This window comes from Puma concolor, chromosome D2 (genome assembly GCF_028749965.1).
Source record: "Puma concolor isolate L17-30 chromosome D2, mPumCon1.1.hap2, whole genome shotgun sequence".
Taxonomy (NCBI): domain Eukaryota; kingdom Metazoa; phylum Chordata; class Mammalia; order Carnivora; family Felidae; genus Puma; species Puma concolor.
Window position 1 is genome coordinate 43,479,510 of NC_141677.1, and position 17,593 is coordinate 43,497,102.

General features: G+C 42.3%; 1 protein-coding gene across 7 annotated transcripts in view; it reads right to left on the bottom strand.

Moving 5' to 3' along the window:
- LOC147576023 (uncharacterized) overlaps positions 1 to 17,593 on the bottom strand; it is a 778,516-nt gene that overhangs the window by 690,107 nt on the left and 70,816 nt on the right. The gene's annotated exons all lie outside the window — the stretch shown is intronic.

Consider the following 17,593-nt stretch of genomic DNA (forward strand, 5'->3'; position numbering starts at 1 on the left):
ATAGACAAAGCCTATACCCAGAATGTAGAGTAAGAAATTTAAGTACCTCATTCAGCTGGAGTAGGAGAAAGAATGAGCCAAAAGGAATTATGCTTACAATGTTTTATTAACTGTGTTCCCTCAAAATCCATGTTTAAACCTGAGTTCATTGTATTTTTCCTGAACTTCCTAAATCAATAAATTGAGTATTTCGCCAAATTTTGCAACTTTCCAGCCTTTACTTCAAGTATTAGTTTGTCCCATTGTCTCCCTTCCTTATGGAACTATAATACTTGTTAGCTTGTTTGATGTTTTCTGTATTTATCTGAGGTTCCCTTCATTTTTGTCTTCAAATTAGTCATGATCATTATGCTTTTTTATGAAGTAGGATCTAATTCAACCATGAAGATTTTATCCTGAATCCTAAGGTATGATGTTCTCACTCCTACAGCCAAACATTTCTGGGTTTTCCACTGAGGTCTAAGGTACTTAAAGGCATCTCCTCACTCTGATCTGGAACTCCAAGGTCTCCTGTCCTGTTCTCTGATACCACCATTCAGCTCTTGACTTAAAGTGGGAAATTTGTATGAGGCCCCATAAAGTCTTTCCCTGGACACATGCAGCTCAACCTTTGACCAAAGACACATGCTGTGACCTCAAGTAGATTACCTAGGTGATTCTCCACCCATTTCCACACAACTGCCTCTCCTCAAGCTCTTGCACTCCACAAATTACAACAGCTTCACATCCTGAGACTTCATCTTTGAATGCGCAGCTCAGAGAGAATGCTTCTCCACTTGGGACCACCTGCCTCCTTTGTGTCAGGAAAGGGACTCCAGACAAAATGCCAGAGCAATCATGGGGCTCACCTTGTTCCCCTTCTCTCAAAGGTCTGCATTCCATACTGCCTGCTGCCCAATGCTTCATTTGTTTTGTCTAGGTTTATAGTGACCTTCAGAGGAAGGAAAAACCCAGTATCACTGTCATGGCTGGAAGCAGATACACTAGAATTTTGATAGCACATTCATTACTCTTCAGAAGTCTATACCCAGTCACCATGTTATTTACGTATCAAGCCAGCTGAAAGTTCTACACTTGCTATGGCTCAGAAAACATACCACCCCATATAGGTTTCCTGAAAAAGAAATACTTGATATTCTGTAACCTCCAAAAATGTCTAAGAAGTCAATTATATTTAAGATGCAACATAAAAGAAATTATGGGGAAGAATAAAGCTGGTCACATTTGAATTAGTTTCTAAATAACTATTGATGTAATTATTAAATATAAGGCAAATGGGAAATACTTTTAAAAAAGATACAGAATAAAAATATCAAATACATTTTCTAGATTTGTTTTATGCAGCACCTCAAATTTTGCTAGACTCAGTGTATATAACTTGTATCTAGCTTTCTGACTGGACCAACCATAGCAACTACTTGTACTTTTCCAGTGGCCAAGGAGCCAGATTGTTGGTGTAGTCACCACTGTGGATTTAAGGGGTCTGCAGTGATGACAGCTTCTGACTCTTCAGATTTCCAACGCTAAATGCCTTTCTCATATATTTGTATCTGTGCCACATGCACCTAGCTTTCTCTCTCAAGGTTTCCCTGCTGCCACCAGGGAACAAGAAACCTAGGGACTCAGCCAGCACCCACAAATGGACAGCCCAAAGAGGTCAGTGTTGATGCTGAGTTGAACTTTGATAGGATAGAGGAGTCAAAAGACACCATTCTCCCCCTTTCTTCTGAATGGATTATTGAGAAATGCTGGATTTTCTCCCAGCTATACAGAAAATGTCTTGTAAGAAAAAAGCAGGCCACTTGACATGAACCAAGACCAGCTCAGCAACACACCCCCTTATATATTTGCTCTCCTTCCTTCCCCCCTTCATTCAGATTCTCTCTCAAGTCCTGCTTCCCTGGGATTGCTTTCTCATGTTGAGATAACTCTAACAACATGAATCGAGAAGCTGAGGCTCTATTAAAGTAAGAATATTCTGGGAGGGGAAAAAATGTAAACAGATATTAAAACATGGCATTAAAAAAACCCGTCATAATATGGAGAAATCAAACACTTTCAATCTTGCTGTTGAAGAAATAAAGTTTTAAGGGTAAAAGTCATTGGTATAAAAATAATATAACTTCTGGTCAGTTGGGGAAAATAATCTCAAATAAAATCTATAAAATATAGAAAAACATAGGACAAAAGGGGAAAAAAACAACCATCAGAAAGGAGGGAAAAAAGAAACCTAAAATACAATATATCACAACAGGATCTTTTTTTGTAGTATCACCGTAATGCAAGCACTGATTGAAACTATGAATAAATGAATCAAATCAGAAATGGACTCCAAAATACTTCACTGGGGGAAACATAAATTAAGCAAATAAATAGACATACATATAATGGCACACCATGATTGCTAAGAGTGAAAGCCACACTTCATGTGAGTCTACAGCAGATGTGACTAGCCTTAGCTTAGGGTTGGAATCCGAAGTACAGCTCAAGTTCTATGCTTGACAACAGCCTAAACAGGGGGCACCCTTTCCGAACCTATCCAAGATTGTTTTCTCTCCTATAAAATGATGGCACGTGATCATTCCTACCTGACAGGTTTTTTGTGAGAACCAGATAAGATGCTCTTGAGAACATCCTGCAATCTGTACATCACTTCACCTAAGGATTTTGTGACTTGGTTTCTAGTCCCCTTAACAACTAGCATAACACTTAATGTGTAGTAGGCATGCAATAACCGACAATTCCCTAAAGCTTCTGATGGGCCTAAATTGAGCCAAAGCCTAACAAATAAAATGACGTAAAATCAAGTTCTTGATTTTTCTGTTCCTGTTCATTTTCTCGTGTCCCCTCCCATCACCAGCTCACCCCCTCAGAAAGGTTTATTTTATGGGAAAATTTTTGACAAGAGATTTAAAAAAAAAAAAAGTGCACACGTTGCTCTAAGTATGAGAGCTAATAGAGTAGCCTTTGCTATAACATATAGGTAAAATAAGGCATCTAGGTACCACAAATGATTGGGTCTGCCTCAATCCATTCACTTAGATGAATCATGAATTGCTTTCAATTCTTGCTTCCCCTGAGCTACAGAGGTTTCCAAACAGAAATCCTGCTACTGTGTTCAATAGGTACAGATGATGGAAAAGCCATTCCTCTAATGAGAATTTGGTAGGAAATAGTTTGTGATGCCTCCTCCTCCCTCATGAGTAGTCCCTAGAATTCTAACAGAATAGGGGACTCACTCCTATAATTTGTCAAAACTAAGGTATCTTGAGATGACAGATCATGTACAATTCGCTTTTCAGAAATAGAGTTCTATCTCGTGAGTTCTGAGGAAGGAATAACTGAATTGACTTGTGAGAAATCAAAAGAGAAAAAACTTTCCAACCTTCCAGCAGCACAGGAAAAAATATTTAACCTACTGAAAAACCCGAGCCCTATCACAGTTCATACTCAGAGCTCACCTCAAAAGTAACGGGTAACATTCTAATCTGATTGCCTTTTCTAAGTTTTAAAAAAAAAAAATTTTAACGTTTATTTATTTTTGAGACAGAGAGTGACACAGCATGAATGGGGGAGGGTCAGAGAGAGAGGGAAACACAGAACCTGAAGCAGGCTCCAGGCTCTGAGCTGTCGACACAGAGCCCAACGCGGGGCTCGAACTCATAGACCGCAAAATCATGACCTGGACTCGAACTCATAGACTGCAAAATCATGACCTGAGCTGAAGTTGGGTGCTTAACCGACTGAGCCACCCAGGAGCCCCATCCTTTTCTAAGTTTTTAGACAGTTTTGATTCTAGGCCTGAATGCGTTCGTGGAAATGTTGGAAAATAAATGGGATCAGCTCCACATCTTGCAAACCAGCCTCAATTCTTTTTTATTTTTTATTCTGAGATAATTATAGATGTTCATGCACGGGTAAGAAATAATACCAATATATTCCCTCTTTACTCCATTTTCTCCAGTGGTAGCATCTTACAAAACTGTAGTATAATACCACAACTAAGATACTCACGTTGATACAGTCTACAAATCTTATACTTCCCCAGTTTTACTTGGGTGTGTTTAGCTCTATGAAATTTTTTCATGTGTGCAGATTGATGGACCTAACATTCTATCACCACAAACATTGTTTGTGTTGGTGTTTTATAGGCAGGCTCTCTCATAGCACGATTTGCTCCCACTGTAACCTTCTGGGACTGTTTTCCCCTCACTCATCAAAATTCCCTTGATATTTCCAATTGTTGCATGTATCAACAACTTGCTCCTTTTTATCGTTAAGCAGTATTCTATGGTGTGATATGCCACAGCTTAACCATTCAGCCATAGAAAAAACAGATTATTCCACATACTGGGATATTAAAAATAAAATATTTCAAATATTTGTATAAACAGATTTTCATTTCTCCAGGATAAATGTCCATGAGTGCAGTTGCTGGATCATATAACTGTGTGTTGATTTTCACAAAATACTAGGGAACTGTTTTCAGAGCTCCCTTTTACATTTAACAGATCGACATGTTGATATTTTCTATTTTAGGCCTTCTAATATATATGCAGTGATAGCACAGTGTGGTTTGCTTTTGCATTTCCCTAATGACTAATGGTGTTGAATGTCTGTGCATGTACTTATTGGCTGTTTTTCACTTCTCTGTTCCTCTTTTCTCATCTTCTCATAGGTGGCTTTGGAGTATTTTAGGATTTCACCTGGACTCTTTTATTGTGTTTTTACATACGTTACTACATATAGTTTTCTGTGGTTGCTCTGTGTTACAATACACACATAGGACTTCGCCAACTGGTACCAACGTTATGCCACTTGGATTGAAGCGTGGAAACCTTGCTTCCATCTAAGTCACTTTGCGTGCCCCACTTTTAAAGATGTCTTGAGTATCAGTGTTATAATTTACATTTTAATCACTACATAGTGTTTATAAAACTCATGAGAAGGGTAGTCTGTTTACCCATATATCTGTTCTTTTCCTCTGTTCTTCCTTTCATCCTCATGTTCCAAGGTTCTTTCTCCTATCATTTCCCTTCTTCTATCTGAAGAAACTCTTCTAGCTACTCTTTAAGGATAATTTTGCTCATGATTTTTTTTATTAGTTTTCTTTCAACTTAGGATGCCTTTACTTCCCTTTTGTTTATGAAGAAGTAGTCTCAGATGAAAAACCCAATGTCATTTGAATTCATGTTCTCCTATAGGTCATGTGTCATTTCTCTCCTGCTTTTTTGTTTTTTGTTTTCACCTTTTACTCCCCGCTTTACCCATTTCTTCTCCCACCCCCAACCTCTGCCTCTAGCAACCAGAAATACGTTGATTCTATATAAACTTGATTTTTTTTAGATTCCACCTATAAAAGAGATTATATATTAGTCTTTCTCTGATTTCACTTAACATAATGCCCTTGAGGTCCACCCATGTTGTCACAAATGGCAATGATTCATTTTTTTATGGCTAAGTATTTCATTGTGTATGCGTGTGTGTGTGTGTGTGTGTTCATCCACTGATAAACACTTAGGTTGTTTCCATATCTTGTCTATTGTAAATAATGTGCAATCAACATGAGGGTGCAGATACCCTTTTGCATTAACATTTTCACTTTCAAGTAAGGACCCAGAAGTGGAATTACTGGATTATATAATAATTGTTTCTAATTTGAGGAACATCCATACTGTTTTTCATAATGGCTGCACCAACTTACATTCCCATCAATAGTGCACAAGTGTTCCCATTTCCCATCCTTGCCACTATTTGTTATTTGTCTTTTTTAATATTTTTGAGAGAGAGCGAGCGAGCACGCGCACGCACACGTGAGCAGGGAAGGGGCAGAGAGACAGAGAGGGAGACACAGAATCTGAAGCAGGCTCCGGGCTCTGAGCTGTCAGCACAGAGCCCAATGCGGGGCTTGAAGTCATCAACTGATGAGATCATGACCTGAGCCAAAATCAGATGCTCAACCGACTGAGCCACCCAGGCGCCCCTGTTATTTGTCTTTTTGATAATAGCTATTCTAACAGGTATGAGGTGCTTTCTCATTAGGGTTTTGATGTGCCTTGCACCGATGATTAGTGGTGCAGAGCATCTTTTCATGTACCTGTTGAGCATCCATAGGTCTTCTCTGGAAACAGCGTTGATATCTTCTGCCAATTTTTAATCAGTTCTTTTTCTGTTGAGTTGTAGGAGCTCTTTATATATAGATTTCAGATATTAACTCATTATCAGATACATGATTTGCCAATATTTTCTCCCACTCAGTAGATTGCCTTCTATTTTTATAATTTCCCTTGCTGTGCAGAAGCTTTTTAGTTTTCTGTAGTCCCACATGTTTATTTTTGCCTGTTACCTTTACTTTTGGTGGCAGATTCAAAAAGGCATCACCAAGACCTAGGTCAAGGTCTTAGAAGGCTTACCACCTATGTTTTCTAGGAGTTTTATGGTTTTAGGTCTTATATTCAAATCTTTAATTCATTTTGAGTTAGTTTTTGTGGACGGTAGGAGATAGTGATCCAGATTCACAATCTGTATGTGGCTGTCCAGTTTTCCTGGCACCCTTTATTGAAGAGACTGGCCTTTCCCACATTGTATCTTCTGGGCTCCTTTGTCAGAAATGACCACATGGCAGGGGAGAGGGGTCTATTTCTGGGCTCTCTATTGTGTTCTACTGATATATGTCTGTTTTTATGCCCGTAAACCATACTATTATTACAATTACCACAGCTTTGTAATAGAGTTTGAAACCAGAGAACTTGGTGCCTCCAGCTCTGTTCTTTCTCAAGATCGCTTTAGCCACTCAACATCTTTTGAGTACATACTTATTTTAGTTTTGTTCTGTTTCTGTGAAAAATGTCATTAGAATTTTGACAGGGATCACACTGAATCTGTAGATTGCTTTGGGTGGTTATGGACATTTTAACAATATTAATTCTTCCAATCCATGAGCACAAAATAGTTTTCCATTTATTTGTGTCTTTAATTTCATTCCTTAACCTCTTCCAATTTTCAGTATAGAGGACTTTCACCTCCTTGGTTAAATTTATTCGCAGGTATTTTCTTTTTGATGTGATTATAAATGGGATTTTCTTAATTTCTCTTTCTGATAAGTTTATTAGCATATAAAAATGCAACCAACATTTGTGTACTGATTTTATATCCTTCATTATTACTGAACCTATTATTTCTGCCAGTTTAATAGAGTCTTGAGGGTTTTCTATATATGTCATCTGTAAATAGTGACAGTTTTACTTCTTTCCAGTCTGAATGTTCTTTTTTTTCTAATTGCTCTTGCTAGGACTTCCAGTACTATGTTGAACAAAAATGAGAGTGGGCATCCTCGCCTTGTTCCTCATCTTAGGATAAAGTTTTTAACTTTTCACCACTGCTTTTAAAAAGTTTAATTCTCAGAAGATGAGTTTGGGCATAAATATATTTGGGTTTATTCTATTTGGGCTTTTCCCAGCTTCTTAAATCTGTAAGTGTGTGTGTCTTGCACTTAAATTTGGGAAGTGTTCAGCCATTATTTCTTCAAATACTCTTTCAGTCCTGCTCTCTGTCTCCTCCTCTTCTGGGACTTTCATGATACATTTGGGTATTTATTGTTCCTCGGGTCCCTGAGGTTCTATTCATTTCTTTCAGTTTAATTTCACTGGGTAAATTCTATTCATCTGTCCTCAAGTTCACAGGTCCTTTCTTCTATTATCTCTGCTCTTTTTTCAGTTACTGAATTTTTCATTTCTATCCTATTACATGGTTCTTTTTTAAAAGATCTATTTCTTTGCTGAGATTTCCTGTTTTTTTTTCATTTGTTTTATGAACATTTATAATTATTGAAGTCCTTAATCGTTGTGAGATAATTTCAACATCTGGTTCATCCTGGTGTTGGCATCACTTGTCTTTCCTAATTCCAGTAGTAACTTTCTTTGTTCTTTGTATGATGGGCAATTTTCTATCATATCCTGAACATTTTATTATGTTAGGAAACTCTGGATTCCAGTTTAAATGATTTTAATAGGCAGTCACCCTGTTTCGGGATCAACACATGGATTCCTGGTCTATTGTATGGGCAGTAGTTCCAATGCATTGGAATTTTCAGAGCCTTTGGGGTGCTATTTTGGTCCACTAGGTTTATCTGATGCTGCTGACCACATGCGGGGGGGGGGGGGGGGGGGTTCCACTGTTCCCTGCTGATGCTGCCTGAGGGAGAAGGAGCTTCCCCAGATGGGCCACCTGATGTCCCTGAGTGGAAGAAGGAAGAGTGTTTCTTGGACCAGATACTTGTTCTGTCAAGATGCCTCCTACCAAAGCCACTACTTTCTTGAAGTCTCCTGTGGGCGGAAATGACTCTCTGGGCTGCAGGATACAGAGGCTGCTTGGGCCAGATGCTTGTTTTTCCAGGAACTTCCTGCCAAAATCTCCTGGCCACCCCATCTCTCTATGTTAAGAAGGGAAATTTCAGATCCAGCAGGGATGGAAAGCACTTTCTGGGCCAGGCCATTTGTTGTGGCAGGAACCACCCCCTCACCCCCATACCTGCAGACACTGCCTGGCCACCTGATGACCCTAGGTGGGGGAAAGGAGTTTCAGGTCTAGTAGAAAGGGAAAATGATTCCCTTAGCTCCTCAGCAAAAATCCCATTTGAGCGTTATTAGTTCCACTACTCTTGGAGGCAGGACCTCCCACTCAGTTGAGCAGAGGAATAAACCTACCTAAGTCACACCTTCTGTAGTTAGGTCGCAGGTGGGGGGACACTTAGCCTGGGTCCCTTCCTGCCAATGGGTGGAGCGCACTAAGGTGTCCTCTCATTAGGTTGTTCCTTCCGTCCAGTGTCCCTAATCACCCCATCCTCCTCGTTTCAGACTTCTTTTGGTTGTCTCTCATTTCCAAGGCTTATAGCTACACAAAGTAGAGTGGAGCAGGGAAAAAATGTTTTCATGTCATCTTTATGCCTTCGGCTTCATTTCTGAAGCCAGTATTAAATCAGTAGTGTGTGGCACAAAGACAATTTGCAGACGTATTTTGTTTATTCCAAGCTAATTTTTAATGTGTGTCTATATTTAGTCAATAAGCAAACATTTAAACATCAGAAGGGTCGAAAACAAATTGTGCAGCTCTAAATTCTCAGAAAAATCAAATGTGGCCACCTGAGCCTGAATTGGCCAACCAGCTGAAGCGGTACAGAAGCAACCCTCTTCAGACACGGCACTTGTACACTCCCTTTTTTCTAGGCCCAGCTTTTTCAGTCATTTAAATCACCAGTCTGGCTCCTTAAGAACTCTGACTCAGCCTATTAATCAACAATCACAAACCTTTTATAACTGCATTTTACAAACACTTTGCCATAAACCCTTTCATTTAATTCTTACCATAAAAAATGGGCACTATTTAATCCTAATTCTAAATAACAGTCTCTATTACTATCATTTTATAGCTAAGGTTTTAGAATGAGGATGGGACATGCCAAGGTCATAGCACTATTTAGTGGCAGAGTTGGGATTCAACCCTCATCTTCTCTGTATTCACATTCGATATGCCTTACTTTCCCCCTATAGCAGAGAAGGACATGAAGAGGTTCCAAAATAATGCCACACATCATAAGGCCACATTGCTCTGACATGTGAATGTTCTTTTGAAAAGAGACTCATGGGGGCACCTGGGTGGCTCAGTCAGTTAAGCATCTGACTTCAGCTCAGGTCATGATCTCATGGTTCTTAAGTGTGAGCCCTGTATATCAGGCTCTGTGCTGACAACTCAGAGCCTGTTTTGGATTCTGTGTCTCCCTCTCTCTTCCCCTCCCATTCTCATGCTCTCTCTCAAAAATGAACACACTTAAATTTTTTTTTTTTAAAAATGAAGAGACTCATAGGTTCCTTCAGCTATCATTCATTGGCACCTAAGTTGTACACTTGCATTGTCAAGCAAATTAGACCAAACAAAAATCTGAATGACCCCAAAGCAAACTTGAGCATGACCTTTCTAATCAATTCTATCAAGCTTCAGGCAGATTGCTTTCCTGGCACTCGGGTTGGCAGGATGGGTATGAACCAACCACCACACATGTCCTGCCACCCCTACAGATCATAAATACAGTCTAGGAGACTAGACCAAGATACTTTTAAACAACCAAAAAAAAACCTACATGTTGCCATATATAATAAAAATCTCAGTTGTGTAGATGTGCATGCAGAACAGCTATTAGAAAGCAGGGAAAGTTGAAATACTTAAGACTTAATGATTTATTCTGTAGTCTCTATTTCCTATATAAGGGTGACCTTTGATAAAACTACTGGGAGAATGGAAGAAACCAGAAATGTCATGGAAACACTATGAATAATGCTTCTTTGTGAATGATCTTTCTGGTGTCACTGCTGCAAACTCAGCCAAATGACAGGTTTTCCTGAGGGATAGATAAAGAATAACCCCATCTCTGCAACCATGCAGGAAGAACAAACTGTAAAAAATGAACAGATAGGCTCTGACGAACAAGAGTGAGTGTGTGTGTTGCCTGAATAGGGAGGCAGCCTGCTTGCATGGAGAGAAGAAACAGGTAAAGTATTAGAAGAGGCAACAACAGAGCAAATACAAAGTCCAGAGGGCATAGAGATTTTAAAGCATGGCCTCAAATTCTAAAATACTCTTTTATTTCCCTCAAAGTTGGCAGGCTTATTGCCACTCAACCAAGAGAGTATGGCAGAAGGGATGCTGTGTCATAGTGGCCATGTTCCAACACGTGTTCCTGGAGCCCTGAGCTGCCATGCTAGATGGGATTCATGTGGGTTCTCCAGATGAGAGTTAGCAGAGTCCATCCAGCCTTCTTGCCATTCCAGCCCAGGTGGCAGACATAGGAGTGAAGAAGGTTCCAGACAAGTCCAACCCCATCCATTCAAATCATCCCCAATACCAGTGAGTCTTCCCAGCTGAGGCCCCAGATGTCACAAAGACAACCACTTCTGTCTCTAAATTCCTTCCCAATGAAATCCAATAGCACAATCAAAATGGTTGTGATTTTAAGTCACTAAATTTTGAAGCCGTTGGTTATGCAGCAATAATCACAACAGAGTAAAAATAAAAGGCAAAAAGGGAGCAGAGAAAGACGGAAGTTTAATACAGAGCTGGTGCAGGAGGCAGAATTAAGCACGGCCAGAGAATGCAGCCAAAATGTGAACAGGAATATGAAATGGAAGAGGAAATGTGAAGAGAAAAGTCAGTGGTAAGAAACCACATGAGCTTCTAAGGACTATTAGTCTCTGCTGCAAATCCAATTCTGGGTGCCAGCAACACACACAAAATCCTAGAATTGCATTCATTAATGACAGCACAAGATTTGTCCCCAAGAAAATGCCACCTTTTTTCTTTCTGTATAAGAAGGACAGCTCTTGCTTTTACCAGAACCTGCCTACCCACCCCCCCCCAACCCCCCCGCCCACCTCAGCCCGCAACACCAGGTCTCACAGAGCTTGGTGGCAGATGTTGCCCAAGGAACAACAGCCTCAGGAAGCTGGAATTCACCAGCACTGGTGGGGGAGGGGGATGCTGGGTTCCACGAGTCCTGTGTCCCAGAGCTGCTCTACAACTAAGGGCTCAGTGTGCCTAATATCTTGTCCAGCACACCAGCTTGGAACCACTGCCATCATGTCTTGAACCACAACATTCAGCTAGGATACCAGCACCCCCTTCACCAACTTGGGCTGGACTCTGACTCACTTTAACTCCTGGCTAGCATCCTACACCCACCAGGCACACCACCTGACTTGGATGCTTCCACAATTAGACCAGAGTCCCCATACTCCTTTGAAAGTCTATAAAGTGAGCAGCTGGCCATCCTTTGGGGAATTTTCTTGAAGCTCTGTATCTATTTCCTCAGCTCCACAGTGGCTCCACCTACCTTGCAGATAAGCCACCTAAGTTGTGACCACTCTTGCAGGAAGCATAGCATTTTGCCAATAGACCAAACATAGCCTACTCGGATCCACTGTGAAAACTTTTCTTTTAAGCACTTCCTCTGTGATTCCCCAAACACCACTGAGGAAGGTCAAAGATGTATGCCAGCTCAGTGCTTCCTTGATTTACTTGTGGCTGACTGCAAAGCAAGCCCTCCTCCTCGGAGCTATTTGTCTAAGTAGCATACTTAAGTTCAGATTTCCAGTTAATACCTGTGGAGCCAACCCCCAGCTTACTCAGCTTTGAGACTAGAGGAAAGACTTAATGGACCTCAAAGTCTCTCAAGTTGTCAATTTAAGCAGAAATTCTGAAATTTTCCCAAAGCAACTGTTTTCCTGCTTCAGTGGCTAGAAAGGAGAAGAGAACTAGAGAAAGTGACAGTCTAATGACCTCCCTGCCAAGAAAACTGGACTGCAGGGTGATGGGGCACCACCTTATAAGTCACAAGCATTAGCAGATACCTCCTGCCAGCCAATGCGAAGCATCAGAGAAACACCCAACAATGGATTCATTCTTTCTCCCCGAAAGAGGGAAGCAAGAGCAGGTCCGAGGGGCTGGAAGGAGAAGTTCTGAGCTTTGATTGAGCCTCATTGTCAAGCTGTCTGGGAAGATTGCACAGCTGGGATAAGTGTTGTATTCAGCAAAACACATGATGGACACTGCTTTTGTGCCAGGGACACTCCAGTCAGCACGGAGCCTTAGACAGCTGTGAAAATTAAAGCCTTTCCAGGCCCTTTCACAACACACCTGATTTCTGTATTAAATTTGAGGGTGGTTGGGCATTGTGTTGGGTAATTGCCAGCTCTGAATGTCACCATAGGCAACAGGCTGGCTCTGATCTCAGACAACGGGGAAAAGCCAGCTCCCCTGATACTCAGGCAGCCCTAGGTGTGAGTGAAAGCATGCAGGGCCGTGAAAGAGAGAGGACTGGATTCTGGTCCCATTAATGTCCAGCCCCACCTCATCTTGTATACAAGAGTAGGATCTATGTTTCTGACCCCCAAGTCACAAGACTGGGCTGGCAGAAAAGTCACCTGTTTTAACAACACAATTCTTCCCAGGCAGTAAGCATCAAACACCAGACAGAAGAGAAGGAGAGAGAGAGTGTCTGGTATTACATATAGGAAACAGCCAGGTTGGCCTTAGAGCCCACATCATCACATCCACAGGATACAGAGGATTCATATCCTCATCAATTTCTCCATCTTCCATGGGGAAATTGGAGACATTCTCAGCAATTAGCAGGACAGGCCAGCTCTTAAGGCAGTAGCCAGTGTGTGGCAAGTCAAGTGGAGTACAGTCCTAGAGAGGAGATCTGTGTGCTCGGCATAAGACTAGGTGGCTTACACACATTAGGTCACTCGATTTCTTGGAATCCTTACAGTAACTCAATTTACAGAGAAATACATGGAGATTCTGAGAAGTTCAGTGACAGTCAAGGTCACACAATTATAGACATGGTATTCAAACTCAGGTCTCTCAAACTCAACAGTATCTGGGTCATGTAAGAAACCAAAGAGACTGTGACACTTAGCTCTTGCCTGGGCTCAAGACTAAAGAGACATACCTGGAGTGAGGTAGCAAGGAGCCAGGCAGGAGGAAATCTGGCCTGACAGATACATGCTAGGGAGGACACAGCCCAAGCTCCTGCACATCCCCTGGGGCCTATTTCATTCTGACGCCATAGCACAGTGGGGAGAGAACAAATCTCAACTCCCCTCATCTTCTATGATACCTTCTGCAATATAATACAAGATGGGGTCCTCCTTGGCTCAGATACCCCACCCCCCCTCTGCTGCTCAAGTGAGCCCTCTGAACATGGCCTCCAGTACACACAGCAAACTAAGACCAGGAAGCAGGGTCTGATAACCACTCACTATAGGCTTCAGAAAACTGAGGCATTCATGAAAATCCCTCAAGGGCATGGTCTCTACTCACCTTTGAGTGTTCCAAATCAATGTCAAAGGGAAAAAGTCACAGTTCACTTCTTTAATGACCTTCTCAGGAGACCAGTTGGTTTTTCCTTTCTTTTTAAATTATCTTTGTCTAGTTATCGCTTTTGAGCAGATATGTTTGAGACAGAGTCCCAGAAGGGATGCAATATCTACCTCACACCGTATCTGTGAACCCCAATAGCTAGGACTACCTTGGGGCTCTCATCCTAGCACTTGGATTCACAGCCCAGGTTTGGGTTGGGGAGACACTGTAAGCCGTAACCATCATCACAGAACTGCAGGGAACACCAAAAATTAAGCAATGGAGTCTCTAGGCCCATATCCTACACACGCACAGCTAAGGACAGGGGTTCCTGCAGATGCCATGGCTGAGATCCACCTCAAGCTTCCCAAGCTCATTCCCTCAGAGAATTTAAACTTGCTCTTTCCTCTCCCTGGACCATTCTTTCCAGATCCTAGCTCAACTGACTGCTTCTGTTCAGATTATAATACAAACATCACCATTTCAGAGGAACATTCCCTGAGCAATTGAAGCACAAGACCCTCACTCACTGTCACATCATTAAGCTTCAATGTTCCTTCTTAGCACAGTGACCTTCTAAATTATCCCATTTGTTGTGTACATATACCCTGTCTTTCCTCAGAGAACATCAATTGTATGAAAGAAGGGATCCCATCTCTTTCATTCACGACTGCCTCACCAGGGCCAACAACGCCTGCCCAAATTGATACACAGTAAATTCATGGGGAATGAATTCAGGGTGGCCTGAAAGTCACTGATGGTGTGGAAATTCGACTTCTTCCTTTGGTCATAGGAGTGGAGATGAGGGTTAGATCAGCAGAAGGTTCAGGGCTCATCTTCACACAAAGGTGGGTGTGCAACAGGTGGCATGGCCCCTGGCATCAGTGGATAAGCCTGGGACCAGAGGTCTAAAAACAGGTAAGGCCATGAGTAAAGCTCTTACCAGAGTCCACACGTGGAAAACACTACATTCCTGGGGCAGATGAAGGTGGTGGTCTTAGTCCACTCAGGCTGCCGTAACAAAATACCATAGACCAGATGCTTGGGGAACAGAAATTTCTTTCATGCTTCTGGATGCTTGAAGTCCGGGCCAGGCTCCGGCGAGAGCTCTCTTCCTGGCTGGCAGAAGGCCACCTTCTCGCTTTCTGTTCATATTGCTGTGTGTTCACACAGCGTTTCGTCAGTGCATGCACATGGAGAGTGAGCAAGCTCTGGCCTCTCTTCCCTGGGGAATCAAAGCCCTACCCTTATGACCTCATTCAATCCTAATTACTTCTGTGAAGGCCTTATCTCCAAACACTAGTCACAGTGGAAGTTAGTGCTTCAATATACAAATTTGAGGAGACATAGTCCATAAGAGTGGTTTTGATTATCTGCTTATGATATCCTGCATATGCTTCTCCAGCACTGACTCCCAGCTAAACTGACCCTATCAGGGAAAGGTGAGGCCCAACGCCCCCCGCCCCAGAGGCAGCTGTCACCACCATGTGTGCTGGGTGACACCGAGACAGAGGCAGCCACTAAAATCCCAAACGTATGCACTGGGCCTCCTGACCTAGATTTACTGCAGTTGGCCATCATGTGTCTAACATCAGTGTCCACATGCAATGCATTCTTTACTAAGGATGAGGACTGCCAAGACTCCAGCTGGCGGTACTGGACAGGCTCTAGCAAGCCTTCACCCAGAACACTGACCTGCTGGCACTGCTGGAGTCTGGTTGGCTTGCAACAGGAGCAGGGCAGGGCCATGAGCCACAGAGAATGGTAGAAGTCCAGGGAAGTCTTGGCTTCTCCAGTCACGTTCACTTATGGCAGCAGCAAATCAGTGATAGGGAAGACTTCAGGACCCTCCAAAACTGCCCCACAGAAATGGCACCTCCTCGGGCATTTCCTGACAGAAGCCGTAGGTGATGCGGGCAAGAGAAGCAGTGCCCCTTACCCAGAAGTGCCAGTCTGCACTCTTCTGCCCAAGCCAGTTCCTTGGCACCAGTGCTGGGATGGCAAGATTGCCATTGTGCAAAGTCACTTTGAGTGAGCCAACAGAGATCCCCTTTCTTACATCTGAAGACCCTTAAGCTGCCCAAAATGGGATCCATGGAATCCAGAGAGAAAGAGAATCTCTCAGCCATAGCCCGATTTTCCTGTGGACAAAAGGTGCTGTAGCCACACTCTGAGGAGTCAATTTCCTGCAGGCCCTGGCACATCACCTCCAGAAAGGGTGGAGAAACCAGATGATGATAATATCAACATCCTCCTCCTCCTCCTGTGCCCCTCATCTTTTTGACCTGATAGTTAAGACCAGGGACTCTTGATTATGTGGGCTCAATGTCAGCTCTAACATTACAGTCAGATGAACTGTAAAAAGTACATAACTGCCTCAAGCTTCCTCATCCTAAAATGGGACTGGTAATGGAGCCTAAGTCACAGGCTTGTTGGAAGGTTAAAGGAGTTAACACATGTAAAGTCTGACAAGAGTACTCAATAATATGGAATATTACTCACCAATCAAAAAGAATGAAATCTTGCCATCTACAACAATGTGGATGGAAATAGATTATATTATGCTAAGCAAAGTAAGTCACAGAAATAAGATTTCACTTGTGGAATTTAAGAAACAAAATGGATGAACACAGGGGAAGGGGAGGAAAAATATGATTAAAAAAGAGGAGGCACGCCATAATAGACTCTTAGAGAACTGAGGGTTGTTGGAGGAGAGGTTGGGGGTGATGGGCATTGAGGACACTGGGAAGAGAACTGGCTGTTATTTTAAGTGATCAATCACTAAATTCTACTCCTAAAATTATTACACTGTATGTTCACTAACTTGGGATTTAAATAAAAATTAAAAGAATCAACAGGTTTAGGACTAGGTACTATACTAGGGACCGTGTAAAAATTATTTTGTTCTCAACCAATAGCTAAATGAAAAAAAATAGGGGTGTATTATTTATACAGGTGTGTGTGTATGTATTTATCAATTGAGAAGTAGAAAATGGCCCTCAAAGGTATTAAGATCACCCAAATTTACTCAAATAGGAAAGCAAGGCTTTAAGCTTCTATTGGACTCCTAGGATGGAATTCTTCACCACAACAGAAAAGAAATGGATACTTTCTTCATGGCTTGGACAGCAGCTTGGTGCCCCAAAACAGACAGGTTCTCTCCCCCAGGTCATGGCCCCTAATGCTCAGTGCATGAACACAGGGGCTCTGCAGGAATGGGAGGGCCCCAAAGCCTGGTCCTTGAGCATAAAGCACATCTGGAAATGACAGGTACCATGCTAGCCATGCTGATACAAGCTGTAGCCACACTCTGAGGAAACAATTTTCTGCAGGCCTTAGCACATCACAATGACAGAGAAGCAGCACACAGAGCAAACACGTAAGACCCTCCCCCCCCTCCCTTGAACCTCTAGTATCTGCACCAACACTCTGGTAGTAGGCCCTCTGCCTGCTCTTAACCTTGTCTTCTAAGTAGCTGGAGTAAAGCTGGAAATTCAGGAAGCGGAGACAGGAGAGTGCTTTGACCAATAGCCCCCAACCCTCAGTAGCCCAATACAACAAGGGTTCAGTTCTTCCATCACAGACCACACTGTGTCAGCAGGGAAGAGTGAGCAAGAGTCTCCCTGCTGCGTGCAGCCCTCCAGGGACCCAGGATCTTTCCATGTATTGGTTCCTCACC